The following is a 13,646-nucleotide window of genomic DNA, read 5'->3' on the forward strand; positions in this document are numbered from 1 at the left end:
CAGGAGATTTATCAATATTTATTTTGGCCACCTGATGCAAAGAGCTGACTCATTTGAAAAGACCCTGATGTTGGGAAAGATTGAAGGCAAGAGGAGAAGGGGACGACAGAGAATGAGATGGTTGGATGGCATCACCGACTCAATGGACATGGGTTTGGGTAGACTCCGGGAGTTGGTGACGGACAGGGAGGCCTGGCGTGCTGCGGTTCATGGGGTCTCAAAGAGTCGGACACAACTGAGTGGCTGAATTGAATTGATCAATATTTATACTGGTTTGGAATTTCAGGCTGAACACTACTGAAAATCTTATTCCCACAGATTACTGACTCAACAAAAGATCTGGATACTTACCTAGAAGAATTTCCTTTGCAGAGGTGGCATTTCTAAATTCTCTTTCGTATTGGTTTTTGACCAGGTGTTTATAATATATTAACACCTATGTTTGACAAACCAAATGAAACAGTCTCTGTCTTCATGGAGTATAAATTGTGAAAGAGATGTGACAGATATACACAAACAGGGGAACCTTTGCTTAATGTATTTTGTTATTTTTGTATGTTTTTTTCTTTATTATTTATTTTTCATTGACACCTGAACACGGATGAGGGTGAAAACATAATGACAACTAGAAAAAGGAAAGTGACGATTCCTTGCACGCACTAGTACATTCAAGGTCCTGCTCTGCATCCTTCACATGCGCTAGACCTGCCGCATGTGTGCTGGTGGCTCCCCACTTAGAGTTGGGAGACTCCCTCCCCTGCTTTTAAGAGTTTTCCATAACAGAGACGAGCCCCCGCAGCATGGATACAGCAGGGCGAGCACAGGCACCGGTGCGAGGCCTGTGGAGCTGGCTGGCATCAGGCTGTTTCTGTGCAGAGGGACAGGAGAGGTGCCAGGCTGAATCTGGAGGGGTGGCCGCTTTCACGGCAGAGGAACCTGGCTGAGCACAGGGGGCATGCAGGGGCTCTGAAGCAGGTGGCCCGCGGCTGACACCGTCTGTCCCTCTGCTCCAGGGCAGCTGTGAGGATGCCCCTGGGCCATCAGTGGGAGCTGAGGACAGGGTGCTGGCTTCAGAAAGAGGAGCGACCTGGTGGCCAGGACAGCAGAGGCTGGGGGAGGCTGCACCGCCAACGCTGGATGCCCACGGCTCACCTGCACTTTCTCCTTGATATTAAACCAGATTGACACCTGAGCTGAAGTGGGTAATGAGCAGGCTGCCATCGCAGGACCACCGCGAGGCCTTGGCCGGACTCCAGCCCCCGTGGTGGTCTCTCTTTGTTGTATCCCCCAGCGCAGGTGCTTCTCGAGGGAGAGAAGGGCTGAGAGGGGCGGGCAGGGGGCCATGGGGAAAGACTGAGCTAGGGAGCCCAGGAGGCCAGATAAATGGCAGGAGGTTCTCCCCTCCAAGTGAGAAGCTGCTCTTTACCCCAAGCCTGCCCTTCAGCATCGGTTCCCGCCGGCCCTTAGTGGTTCACCAGGCTTCAGGCTGTGGCTGGAGGCCTTGGCCGGAGTCCAGGGAGGCAGAGCGGTGCCAGCAGGCCTCTCCAGCCCCCTCTGCTCTGTGGACGGAGCCACCTGGCTCTCCTGTCACCTCATCCGGACGCTTTTGCCTTCAGAAAAGAGCTAATGACACTCGGTCTTGTTCCAGAATCCCAGCTGGAGCCCTGGGCTTTGGTCTGGCACCCCCTGCAAGCCAGAGCTGAGCCAGCCCACCTCCCTGGCCACTGCTGCTTGCTCTGCCTGCTCCTGTGTGCCTGTGGTGACCCGACAGAAGAGGAACAGGAAGAGGGAGAGGCGGGCAGCCATCGCCTGTCCTGCTGTCACAAATCGTTTTTCACAAGAATCTGAGTTGTCCTAGAAGACTTTTGTTTCCGCAGTTGACATCAAACAGCTACCTGTTCTTTCAACTTGTGCTTCCTCCCCACTTATGGGGAGAGAATCTCATTTTATATAACCCTGCATGTAACATTGTGGCTCACGGTTTCCTCATTTGGGAACAGGCTGGGGAGTGTAGGTATTCTATAAAATACTGAACTGACAAGGAGGTAATTGTGCTCATGTATTGAAAAGTCTGGTTTTCTTGGAGGTTTTGCTGCTGCTGCTGCTAAGTCGCTTCAGTCGTGTCCGACTCTGTGCGACCCCATAGATGGCAGCCCACCAGGCTCCCCCGTCCCTGGGATTCTCCAGGCAAGAACACTGGAGTGGGTTGCCATTTCCTTCTCCAATGCATGAAAGTGAAAAGTGAAAGTGAAGTCTCTCAGTCGTGTCTGACTCTTAGAGACCCCATGGACTGCTGCCCACCACGCTCCTCCGTCCATGGGATCTTCCAGAGTACTGGAGTGGGGTGCCATTGCCTTCTTTCTTGGATGTGAGTCCTTTACAAATGATAAAGTGCATTTCCATAGAGTCATTGCACCTTTGTAGGAGAGGCTAGAAGCACCTGTTCTGCCTGCTGTTTATTTCACATACGCTTGTAAATCACGTTAATGGCTGATTTGAGACTCTCACTGCCAAGGAAGTGGCTCCTCAGGTTATAACCTGAGTAAGCTCCCTCCTTTTCTCAAAGAATGTAAAACAAGGTAAGCACAACAGTGCTTTCGCCCCCTGAATGTGAAGTCCTCAGCTCGGGCAGTTTGTGGACTCCCATGAAGGGCAGAGGGGTCCTGTGCTTTGTCTCTCAGAAGCGAAAACATCTAGGATCCTGCTTTGTTTGAACAGCACACACAACGGAGCAGACCTCTGCTCAAATCCTAGCAAGATGTCTTACTCCAGCAATTTCAGATAAATCTACCAGCAACAGGATGCTCTTTATTCTTTATTGTTTGTTGTTGCTGTTGTTTAGTCGCTAAGTCATCCTTCACTATCTCCCAGAGTTTTCTCAAACTCTTATCCATTGAGTTGGTGATAGCATCCAACCATCTCATTGTCCATTGCCCATTTTCCTCCTGCCCTGAATCTTTCCCAGCATCAGGGTCTTTCCAGTGAGTCAGCTCTTCACATCAGGTGGCTAAAGTTTTGGAGCTTCAGCTTCAGCATTAATCCTTCCAATTAATATTCAGGGTTGATTTCCTTTAGGATTGACTGATTGGATCTCCTTGCTGTCCGAGGGACTCTCAATAGTATTCTCTAACACCACAGTTCAAAAGCATCAGTTCTTCAGTTCTCAGCCTTCTTTATGGTCCAACTCTCTTACCCATACATGACTACTGGGAAAGCTATAGCTTTGACTATATGGATCTTTGTTGGCAAAGTGATCTTTCTGCTTTTCCATATGCTTTCCGGGTTTGTCACAGCTTTTCTTCCAAGGAGCAAGTGTCTTAATTGCATTCTATATGGTCTAGTAATGAGAACTCCAAAATGCATGAGGCCATGGGCAATGTGCCTTACTGTTTCCTGTTCTGTGGTAAATGGTCTTCATAACTAATATGCTGTATTCTGTTAGATGGAATAGGTTGGGGAGACTAAAAGGTGAGAGTGAAAGCTGAGCTGCAGTATGCAAGAGATGACAAAGTCAGAGAAGAAAGTTTGTTTTTAGTGAATAAATACATTAAGGTGCTTGAAAAGATAGCTGTTGCACCTCCAAGCAGCAAGTCAGAATTCCAGGTGGGAAGTGGGCCCTGCTGGGTGTGGCCTGAAGCACAGACAACTCTTGGACTCCAGTTTCTCTCCACACCCTAGTGGATGAAAGGAAAGGAGGTAGAAATAACCCAGAGGGTGCCCAAATCTGGCACAACCTGTCAAGAGGATGGGAAGGGCATCATGGGAAGAGAAAGAAGGGAGAGCAGTTGTTCTGGACCTTTCTCTAGAATCACAGACACAGAGAAGCACATGGAGAGAGAGTGGAGGGAGAGGGGCTGTCTCCTCTGTCACAGGAATGGGTGTGAAGGAGGCTGATGAGCAAGTGAACGTGAGTGGGAGCTGTGAGGACTGTGTTAGCCCCTCTTCCCTGGGTTCCCCTTCCAGCCGTGTTGGCTCAACTGAGGTCAACTTTGACAGGACCTAGTCACATCCAGCAAGGGTGGAGTGTACTATGAAAGCCTCATCCCCACCCCTAGGATGGAGGCTAGACTTGGTTGTCCTGCTCCAAGCCTTGCTCTCAGAAATCCTGGGCTACACCCGGAGGCGATCCTGGTCATTGCCTGACTCCTAAGTCCCAGCTTCCATCTCTAATGCTAGCTGCGTCTCCCTGGGCCAGGTGATCAGCTCTGCCTTGGCTTCTTGGCTGCTTTCTGGTTTCCTCCTGAGGCTGCTGCCTAGCCCTGCACTTTGACCTACTTAGCTGAGCCCACACACCCTGATCCAGTTTTCCAGTCCTTCTCTGTGGGTTGGACTCTGCTCTTCACATCACTGTTAGCTTTCCAGGGTCTGCTCCACACTGAAAAGAGCATGTGGGTAACTGTAGGGTTCCAGCATCCCTGGCGTCCCCAACATCCCAGCCATTGGGCACTCCCCACATCGAGCCTCCATTGCTGCGCTGCCTGTGGAATTGTGATGAAATCTCTGGTTACCACTCGGTTGAATTCACGCCTTTACCATAGTTCTGTTTCCCCCCAATTTCTCCTTGTGTGCACTGGCTAGTCTCTCTCGGACAGCATCTCGTTTCTCTTGCTTTCTGCTGTAGTAGTCCCAGTTGTTTAGGTGGCAGAATTCCTTGATTCTGAGAGGGTGAGTGACTACTCCAGCTCAAATGGATGGAACATGATGGCCCTAGAAGTGTCAGGGTATCTTGCTGCCCTTGATCAGTGTTCTGACAGATGACAGATAATCAAACTTCTAGAGTTTCTGACCCAAAGCTGCTTGTTTCGCATTCCTCTTTACCTGCTTCTCCTCTCTTCCATCTTCTTGCTGTCATCTGGAGGTATAGCAGCCATCCTGCAAACTAGGATGATAATAACAGCCAACCTCATGAGGATTGTTGTTGCTGTTGGAAGGAAGACTCTGGTGCTTCTTTCTGTTTGAGGCCTGGAAGTCTTGGAATTGTCTTATGACAAAGGGGAAGGTGTCTCCTGCTGAAAATGTGCAGTGGTCTAAAGCCTGCCCAGCTCCAGGAAGGGGGACCCTGATAGAGTTGGCACGCACTTGAGGTATAGAGCATGTTTCTCTGACCCAACAAGGAGGAGAGATATGGTCATATGGATTGGTTTTCTAGTCTGGAGGTGGCTCAGTACCACCCTGGCAGCCAACAGCGTCTGCAAGTTCTTCTTGGAAAGATGATCCTGGCTATGACAGAATCTGCCAAGGTTCTTCAGACCCCTCACTGCCGCCCCATCCTGCTGAGTTATGTGGGGATGTGTTCCTCTGCCAGGAAAACATTTTTAAGGCATCACATGAACCTCCTACTGGTTAAGTCCCAGGGCTGTTCCTAGGTTTCCAGCCTCTGTGGGTGGTGTGGGAGGCATTTAATCACTAGGACCATGAAATCAGAACCAGAAAACCCAAAGCAGCAGGGCCACTTGGAATGTTTCCCTTGACTTTTCTCACTGAGGCTGGGACTTGGTTTGCTGGGAGGTTGTAGGTTTAATAGTGATGAGGGAGCAGACCTGCTGGGTGTGCCTTGGCCCAGGAAATGCCAGCTGAGGAGCACGTGGCTAAGGAAACCATCTCATTGGAAGGATGTGTGGTCTAGCACCAGAGGGGGAGCTATGCTGTTGAAACTCATAAAGCTGAGAATAAAAAAAATAATTATAATAAATATAATATATAATATAATATAATATAATAATAATAAAGCTGGAGACAAACAAAAATATAGGAAAACATTTTTATGTCCTTAGGGAAAAGGAAGACCTTCTAAAATAAGATTCACAAGGCAAAAACCAGAAATAAAAATCATTTGTTTGAACAATGTTAAAATTATGTTTACCAATGGTAATAGTTACAATATATACTGTATCTGACTAGAAAATTGAAAATGAGAATCCAGGGTATGTAATGAACTCCTATACATCCACAGAGAGGAAACAGACATCCCAATAGAAAAAGATCACAAACAAAATTTGAATGTGTAATATAATAAGAAAATAAATATATATTTTTATGTTCATTTATCTTTATTTATATGTTTTACTTAAGTATTTTGTAAATGTCCATATTCACTAGGAAAATGCAAAACCAATACAAAAAAAGAAAAAGAAAAACCAAAACAGCTATTTAACATTCACTGAACTGACACAAATGTTAAAGTTTGATAATACTAAGAATTGACAATGATATTAAGAAATGAGCCTTTCATTATTATGGCAATTTGACAGTATGTATTTAAAATATCCCATGATTTGACAAAGCAGTTCCCTGTTGCCATACCTCTGAGACAGCCTTGCAGAGGTGTACAGGAGGGAGTATACAATGTCCACTGAAAAATTGTTTATAATAGCGAATGACTGGAAACAAGCTACCAAGGGGATACAAAGAGATAGTGGCTTTAAAAAGAAATGACAAGGTTATACTGTGGAGTGTGTGTGTGCATTAGTGTGTGTGTTCAGTCGTGTCTGACTCTTTGTGGCCCCATGGAATGTATCCCACCAGGCTCCTCTGTTCATGAAATTTTCCAGGCAAGACTACTGAAGTGGGTTACCATATCCAGTACTATGCAGGATTTGGATAGAATAGGCTGGATTTCTCTGTTATAAAAGAGAGAAGTCTCTTTTTATAATTTTGTAGCTTGCTCTTTTCCCTCAGGAAAATGTTTTGGAGACTTCTCCCTCCTCACACACACAAAAAATCGATTACCATGACAATATCTTAGTGTTTTATAAAGAGGGATGAATTGATATTACATAGGTGTAGTATCAAAGACTATCTCCACAGATCTCGAGGTTTATGGAAGAACAGGAGTGTGGTGACACGGGCCACAGTGATGTGGAGCTGAGGGTAGGTGCTGGGGATGGATGCTGTGTGTTGATACAGGTCTTAAAAGAGAAATAAGATACAGGACCGCTCATGGCCAGAGATTTCAGCTGGAGTTTTCTGGTCATCTCATTCTGGTAATTATGCCTTTGGTCACTGAGAAATTAATTTTATAGAACAAGGAGAAAGTCGCTGTGGGACTATTTCTGGATCTGAGTGAAGGATTGGTTACTACGTATAGAAGAAGGCAGGGATCATGTTAGTTTGGTTCAACAAATCTTTATTGAGCACTTACTAAGTGCCCGTTACTGCTCTAGGCACCAGAGAATAATAGTTAGTATGGCACAATATTTGACTCCATGGAATTTTGTCTAGTGTGGGAAATACTCCACACAACAGAATTCTCAGTATGAGGTAGAGGTCAGACGTGGCTTCCTGGAGGAGGTGGCACAGGTCTGGGTGTTGTCGGGTAAGTGACAGCTGGATCTGCTGGGGAAGGTGGGAGGTGCGGCATCCTGGACCAGACAATGATGGGCTAATTATGGGCTAGGAGGGTGGACAGGCTGGGTTGGGTCACAAGGAATGAATGTCACACTGAGGAATTTGGATGAACAGAGTCAAGATGGTGAGGTATGTGGTTGGATCTGGGTGCTAGATAGATCTGCTTGGCATTGGTGGTTAGTGGGCGTATTGAAGAAACCTGTCTTTGGCATTAGGGAGATGAGCTGGTGGGTGGTTTCACCAGTGAAAGCACAGAGTCCTAGCCAGCTCCGCTGTGGTGGTAACAGAGGACATGTCTGGGCAGAGTTAGTACTAGGTCTAGGAAGGAGGGGAGAGCTGCTTAAAGGAAAACTCAGTGAGGAAGTGTTGGAGGTCCTAGGAATAAGTAAATATACTTGAGAAAAAGGAGTCACCTGGAGAACCCACTGTGGCTATTCTGGGAACTCCTTGGTGCCTTCAGATTTAGAAACTTTAAGATCATCTATGTTGTCTCAGGAAAAGGGGGAATGTAAGAAACGAGCTGAGGCTCTGGTGGAGAGCAGGGCCTTGCCAGCTTTTCTACCATCACATCCCCAGTGTCCAGAACAGTTCTTGGCCCTTGGTGGCCAAGAAGTGTTAGGTACTGTGAAGAAAGCTGGTGTTCTGCAGCAAGTGCCTAACACTTCTCTTGGCACAGGGTGAGTTTGTAAATGTTTGCTGTAGTAGGCCGGTGTCCTTCATTACTGATACATACTCTACTGGCCTGTCATTCTCTGGGGGCCCAGAAGGACTATATCCCACCGTTGCCTGCTTTGACTTTGTGTCTGCAGCCCAGGCAATGTGCAGCTGACCCCCAGAGAATACCCCAGCTCTGTGGGCTCTGTTCCCATAAAGGTTGACATGACTTTTCCTATGTCCAAAATGGTAGTATAACACTGCATTTTAAATGTTTTTTCATCTGTAAAATGGGAAAATCATTTTTCTCTCATAGTGTAGATATGCAGTTAGCACAGTGTCTGATCTATGTTAACAATCAGTATTTGCTATTAATTATTATTTTCTTAGTTAATTTCTTTCATTGTTTAAGTATTAATTAGCACTTCATTATTGAGTGTATTCCTTCTGTTAGTGTAATGGCTGAAGCTTGAAATCCTTCTTTACTCTTAGAGGTCAGCTGGCCTTTTGATACCTGGAGAGAATTAAGCCCTATAGGAAGTAATCTAAGTGATTATCGTCTTGATTCTCCCAAGTATGGTACATAACTAGCACAATGCTAGACAGGCAGGGAAAGGTTATTAGGTACATGCAGCTGCTGTCTGTTGCTAAGTAGTGTCTGACTCTTTGTGACCCCTTGGACTACAGACACCAGGTTTCCCTGTCCCTCACTATCTCCCAGAGTTCGCTCTAACTCATGACCATTGAGTCGATGATGCCATCCAACCATCTCATCCTCTCTTGCCCCTTCTCTTCCTGCCCTCCATCTTTCCCAGCATCAGAGTCTTCTCCAATGAGTAGGCTCTTTGCATCAGGTGGCCAGAGTATCGGAGCTTCCGCTTTAGCATAAGTCCTTCCAATGAATATTTAAGGTTGATTGGTTTGATCTTCTTGCAGTCGGGGGACTCTCAAGTATTTTTTTCAGCACCACAATCCGAAAGCATCAATTCTTCGGCATTTGGCCTTCTTTACGGTCCAACATTCACATCCGTCTGGCTCAGTCTCTTGTGGGGTCACTGCTCTTTTCCCCTGGATCCTGGCGCATACAAGATTTTGTTCAAGCCTCCCTAGAGTCTCTGGCAGGTATGGGGTTGGGTTTTAGCATAATTGAGTTCTTCCTACCATCTTGTTGCAGCCTCTTCTTTGTCCTTGGACCTGGGATATCTTTTTTGAGTGGGTTCCAACAACCTTTTGTTGATTGTTGTTCAGCAGCTAGTTGAGATTTTAGTGTTCTCAAAGAAGATGAGCACAGGTCCTTCTACTCTGCCATCTTGACTTGGCTGCTCTCACATCCATACACGATTACTGGAAACACCATAGCTTTGACTACACGGATCTTTCTTGGCAAAGTAATGTCTCTGCTTTTTAATATGCTGTCTAGACTTGTCATTGCTTTTCTTCCAAGGAGCAAGTGTCTTTTAATTTCATGGCTGCAGTTACAATCCACAGTAATTTTGGAGCCCAAGAAGAGAAAATCTATCACTGTTTCCACTTTTTCCCTATCTATTTGCTTTGAAGTGATGAGACTAAATGCCATGATCTTAGCTTTTTGAATGTTGAGTTTTTAAGCCAACTTTTTCACTCTCCTCCTTCACTTTCATCAAGAGGCTCTTTAGTTTGTCTTCACTTTCTGCCATTAGAGTGGTATCATATGCTTATCTGAGGTTGTTGATATTTCTTCTGGCAATCTTGATTCCAGCTTGAGATTCTTGCAGCCTGGCATTTCACATGATGTACTCTGCATATAAGTTAAATAGCCAGGGGGACAATATACTGCCTTGACATATTCCTTTCTCAATTTTGAACCAGCCTGTTTTTCCATGTCCAGTTCTAACTATTGCTTCTTGACCTGTATACAGGTCAGGAGACAGGTAAGGTGGTCTGGTATTCCTATCTCTTTAATCCACATACAGTGGATTCCCACATTAAGGCTAATCCTCTTGTGGAACTGGGTTAGGACTGTCTTTGGGATGTGCTCTTTGAAGGGAATATATTTAAGGAAACTCTTCCTAACACCCTCCTGCTCCAACTCATTTTAAAAAACATATCCCAGATCTTTCTGCTGCTCGTTCCTGAAGCCAATAAACTTAAAAATATTGTTTCTTAAGCATTAAAAAGCATTAAATATTGAAACTTTGACCTATAATAGCCAAGGCTTGAATACTTGGATCAGTATCTCACTTAAAAAGAAAAAAAAAAAAACCACAGAAATTCGAAGGCATACTTGTATATCACTTAAACTAAAGGGTGCATGTGCTCTCACTAAAGTCCTCTATCCTCCTCCAGGTTCTTGTATTCTAAAATGAAGAAAGAGTTTTGTTATAGACTGAATATTTTTGTCCCCAGATCCATATGCTGAAACCCTGACCTCCAGTTATGGTAATGTTTGAAGATGTGACCTCTGGGAGGTGATTAGGTGAGGTCATGAGAGTGGGGCCCCATGATGGAATGCACCAAGACACATAGGAATCAAACTGACAAACATTAAAGACAGAGATGAAATATTAAAAGCAACAAGGGAAAAAGAAATAACAAAGGGAAATTCCATAAGGTTATCGGCTGATTTCTCAACAGAAGCTCCACAGACCAGAAGGGAATGGCACAATATATTTCGAGTGATGAAAGGGAAGAACCTACAACCAAGAATACTCTACCCAGTGAGACTCTGGATCAGATTTGATGAAGAAATTAAAAGCTTTGCAGAGAAGCAAGAGTTAAGAGAATTCAGCACCAGTAAACAGTTTTACAACAAATGGTATTCCCATTTGTTGGGAAGGGAATTCAGCACCACTAAACAGTTTTACAACAAATGCTAAAGGGATTTCTCTAGGCAGGAAACACAAGGGAAGGAGAAGATCTACAAAAAAATAAACCCAAAACAACTAACAAAATGGTAATAGGATCATACAGATGGATAATTACCTTAAATGTAAATGGATTAAATGCACTGACCAAAAGACATAGACTAGCTGGGCTGATAAAAAAATCAAGACCGGTATATATGTTGTTTACAAGAGACCCACCACAGACCTAGGGACACTTACAGACTGAAAGTAAGGGGATAGGAACAAGGTATTCCAAGCCAACGGAATTTATAAGAAAGCTGGAGTAGTAATAGTCATACCAGACAAAATAGACTTTAAAACAAAGACGATGTAAGAGGCTCAGAGTGGGGCTCCCTGATGTGTTAGTGTCCCTTTAGGAAGAGGTGCCAGGGAGCTTGCCCTCTCCCTCTATTTCTGCCATGTGGGTAAGCAGTGAAGAGTCTGCTCTCTGCAAGGCCAGGAAGAGGCTTCAGGACCCGAATCTACCTTCACTTTGACTTTGCATTTCTCAGCCCCCAGAACTGTGAGAAATAAATGTCTGTTGTTTAAGCCACTTGGTCTGTGGTGTGATTTTACGACAGCCAAGCTGACTAAGACTCCCTGGCTGTGGAGGGGCTATGTCGTCCCATCCTTGGTGAGGCAGGAACCTGAGTGCTCAGCTCGACTCCCCGCCAGCCACATCCTCTGGCGGCCTGAAGCCCCAACACTGCTTTCTCCTTCCACGACCAGCTCCCCGGAGACCATGCTGCAAGGATTTGTTCTTGGGGGAAGAGAGGAAGAAAAGCAAACAAAACGAAAAACCGCTAAATGTTTTCTTGTGAGTGGAGGGAATGGAACCGACAAACATTAAATTTTGTCCCGAAACAACTGCCAAAATAATATATATTCATTATGGAAAGCCAAGCAACACAGAAGGATAGAAAACAGAATGTAAAGTTGTTCCTTGCTACTTTGTTATTTCACATATTGCTCCCTACTCAGTTCTCCAGCATGAATGGGCTCACATTACTATTCCCAGATGGCTTTCAGATTGTGTGCACACACCCCCACATACACACACACTCAAAGGTAGGTATATATAGAAACATAAGCTTTTAAAAATGACAAAAATGCTATTTAGCAACTTGCTTTATTTCATTTAGAACTGTATCATGAGGCTATATCTCCATTTTCATATGGATTTCTCCTATTCTCTCTCACAACTGCTCAGAATCCCATATTATGAATGCTGCACGATTTATTTGATAATTTCTCTTTTGATAGATATTAAAATTAAAAATTTTTTTTCTTTATTACAAATAATTTTTTATTGAACATTTGTATTCATATATTTGTATGTATAATTCATATAACAAATGTATAATTGCTTGAATATTTGTCTTTTTATTCATATAACAAATGTATAATTGCTTGAATATTTGTCTTACCTCCAACTGGCAAAACAAAATACCACAGGCTGGGGGCTTAAACAGCGGACACTGACTTCTCACAGTTCTGGAGGCTGCGAGTGTGGAATCAGGGTGCCAGAGTGGTCAGGTTCTGGTGGGAACTCTTCCTGGCTTGCGGACAGATGCCTTCTCACTGTGTCCTCATGTGGCAGAGGGCATGTGAGCTCTGGCCCTTCTCCTCTTACAAGGACACTAATCCCAATACGAGGTCTTAACCTCCTGACTTCACTTAACCCTAACTACCCCGAAAGGCCCAACCTTCAAATACTGGCATGAGGACTTCAGCATGAATTTGGGGTGGGGAGAAGTTTGGTCAATAACAGTATTTTGCACACATGTTTAGTTTCTAAGTCATGTTTGACTCTTTGCGACCCCATAGACTATCCAGCGCACCAGGCTCCTCAGTTCATGGAATTTTCCAGGCAAGAATACTGGAAGTGGGAGTTTATTTCTACAAATATTAAATTACCCTATCAAAGGATATGCACATTTACACTTTTTTTGAAAATTTATTTAATTTAATTAGTTTATTTAATATTTTTGGCTGTGGTGGGTTTTCATTGCTGCTTGTGGACTTTCTAGGGAGCTGCTCTCTAGCTGTAGTGCTCAGGTTCCCCCCTGCGGTGGCTTCTCTTGCCGCAGAGCTGGGGCTCTAGAGTGCAAGCTCAGTATTCATGGTGCACAGACTTAGTTGCTCCATGACACGTGGGATCTTCCCAGAGTAGGGATCCACATCCCCTGCATTGCAGGCAGACTCTCAACCACTGGACCATGAGGGAAGACCCGCATTTAAACTCTTTTGCTGTCTTTGTACAGTCACTCTATCGTGCTTGACTTTTTGCGATGTGATGGACTGCAGCATACCAGGCTTCCCTGTACTTTACTATCGCCTAGGGTTTTACTGACCTCCAAAAAGTTTATGATACTTTATATTTCTATCAACATGTGTGGAGAAAAGGGTTTATAATTTCATTTTAATTGGCATTTTCTTGACTATTAGTGAGGCCAAGCATATATTTCCTTGTTATTAGTCATTTGTAAGTTCCCCATTTTGTTCAGTCTCTAAGTCTTGTCTGATTTTGTGACCCCAATGGGCTGCAGCATGCCAGGTCTCCCTATCCTTCACCATTTCCCAGAGTTTGCTCAGACTCATGTCTATTAAGTTGATGATGCCATGCAATTATCTCATCCTCTGTTGCCCGCTTCTCCTCCTGCCTTCAGTCTTTCCCAGCATCCAGGTCTTTCCCAATGAGTCAGTTCTTTGCATCAGGTAGTCAAAGTTTTGGAGCTTCAACTTTACCATCAGTCCTTCCAATGAATATTCAGGGATGAT

At 44.7% G+C, this 13,646-nt stretch overlaps 1 long non-coding RNA gene across 2 annotated transcripts in view; it reads left to right on the plus strand.

The window, feature by feature from the left end:
• LOC112443455 (uncharacterized) overlaps positions 1-12,093 on the plus strand; it is a 29,970-nt gene extending 17,877 nt beyond the window's left edge. For both annotated transcript variants that reach the window (XR_009492316.1, XR_003031827.2), the window contains one exon: positions 4-12,093. This is a non-coding gene — a long non-coding RNA (uncharacterized lncRNA). The remainder of the gene's footprint in view (positions 1-3) is intronic.
• The last annotated feature ends 1,553 nt before the right edge of the window (positions 12,094-13,646 follow it).

This window comes from Bos taurus, chromosome 22 (assembly GCF_002263795.3).
Source record: "Bos taurus isolate L1 Dominette 01449 registration number 42190680 breed Hereford chromosome 22, ARS-UCD2.0, whole genome shotgun sequence".
Lineage (NCBI taxonomy): Eukaryota > Metazoa > Chordata > Mammalia > Artiodactyla > Bovidae > Bos > Bos taurus.